Raw genomic sequence first — 2062 nt, 5'->3', positions numbered from 1 at the left:
ATTTCGTTAAATCACTTCATTGATGGCAACGTGCTGGAGGTAGTTGAGTCACCAACTCAGCACCTGGATCAGGCTGTGCTGGTAGCAGCTCTGTCCTCCTGAGTCTCTGGATGGGTGTAAACATCTGCCTACCCCATTAAGACTTCTAGTGTAGTCGGGCCTCGTCATTCACACGTTAAAATACTGTTTATGTTATTTTATTACAACTTACTTCTCTTTTATTTCCCTTTTATATTACAGACAGGGAAGTATTTGATTTTTTTTAAAGTTAGGTAGGTAGGTTATATATATCATTTATGAATTTTAATTCAGGATAGTAAAGGGGTCATCACAAAATATCTATTATAAGAGAAGGTCGAAGGTTGAGAACCTCAGTTCTAGTCAGTCTCCCAGTATTTGGCTTCTACCTACCTTTTACCCAGGACCGGCCAGAAAGCCCCGTCTCCTTCCCCAGCCCAAACTCAGGCCCGTGAACAACAACACACAACACACAACACACAACACACAACACACACACCCCCCAATGCCAAACACAGCCAGAGCTTCCGGAGCTCTCAAACGGCCTGCGTTTCCTGTCTGTACAGCTTCCAGCACAAGCTCAGTCAGAAAACACTGTTGGCTAGGGCCTGCTGAAGTGTTGAAGATAATGCTGGCTCCTGCCCACCTGGAGGTCCTTTTTTTTCTCTTGCCTTTTTTTCCCCTTCCTACCTCAATTTCTCCCCTTGTCGCCCCCCTCCCGGTCTTTTGCTTCCAGTCCGCCCTGGCGGGTGGCAGCACTGCTGGGCCATGGAGCCGCCCTGGTCTCCCGGCTCCCTCTTCACCCCTCTTCTCGCCTTCAGGCCGCTCTCGGCCCCCGCCCCACCCCCGCGACCTCCGGCGCTCCTTCTGACCCTGGCTTCTTTCTTTTCCACCGGTCTCAGTTCTCATGGCCCTGGCCTCTGTCTCTCTCCTCTCACCCGAATCCAGGGCTGCCTCCTCTTTGTGCAGCCGCCTCTCTGCACCTTCATCCCGGCTCCCTGTCTCAGCGCCAGCTCCTCTGCCTTTGGCTCGGGTCCCCTCACCCCCACCCCAGTGTCCAGCTATATTGGCCGTAGGTCCCCCTGCCGCGATCGGTCCCCGCCCGTGTGCGTGAGCACCAGTGAGTCTCCCTCTGCGCCACCTCGGCCCGCGCCGCTCCCCCGCCCGCCCCCCGGCGCTGTGGGCGGTCCAGGGCGGGGCCGGGATCCGGGGCGGCTCCCGGGGCTCGGGTTGTGGGAGGCTCCCTCTCCCCGGTCCCCCCCTCTTTTCCCCCCGCCCTGTCTTCCCCTGCACCCTCCTTCTTCCCTCCACCCGAGAGCTTTCCCCGGTCCCCGGCGCCGCCTCCTTCCCTCCCGGCTCCCCGCTCCCGTGGCCGCCGCCGCCCCGGGGAAGGAGAGACAGGGGTGGGGTTTGGGGAAGCGAGAGAGGAGGGGAGAGACCCTGGCCAGGCTGGAGCCCGGGTTCCAGGGGAGAAGGGACGGGCGGAGGGGAAAGGTGGAGGAGAAGGGAGGGGGAGCGGGGAGGAGCGGCCGGGCCTGGGGCCTTGAGGCCCGGGAGAGCCGGGGAGCTGGGCCGGCGCGCCGAGGTAAGAGCCAGGGCCCGGGGGAAGCGGGGCTTGGAGACGGGCACGCGGGGGCCGGCCGGCCGGCGGGCGCAGGGCGGAGCCGGGGAAGCGGGGCTGGGGGAGCGCAGGAACGGCGGGCACGGAGTCGGGGAGCGTTGGGGCGGCCGATCCCGGGAACGTGGGTAAGCCGGGCTCCGGCGAGCCGCGGGGGCCGCGGGAGAGGAGGCGGTGAGAGGTGGAGTCCCGGGAGGGTGGGGGGCCGAGGGAGGCAGGAGGAGGGTGGGGACAGGCTTTCTCTCCTCCTCTCCCCCCACCCCGCGCGGGGCTCCGCCCCCGCCTCCTCCGCGGGGCGCTCGCCCGGCACCCTGGCTGAGCCGGGTCCGAACCTGCGAGGCGACCGGAGGGAGGCCGGGCCGCCTCCCGGTCCGGGCCGCGCCTGCGAGGAGCTCGGTCCGGTCCTCACCGCCGCCTCTCACTCAG

The sequence above is a fragment of the Propithecus coquereli genome, unplaced genomic scaffold, assembly GCF_000956105.1.
Source record: "Propithecus coquereli isolate 6110/MARCELLA unplaced genomic scaffold, Pcoq_1.0 Scaffold656, whole genome shotgun sequence".
NCBI lineage: Eukaryota > Metazoa > Chordata > Mammalia > Primates > Indriidae > Propithecus > Propithecus coquereli.
This window is presented reverse-complemented; position numbering follows the sequence as displayed.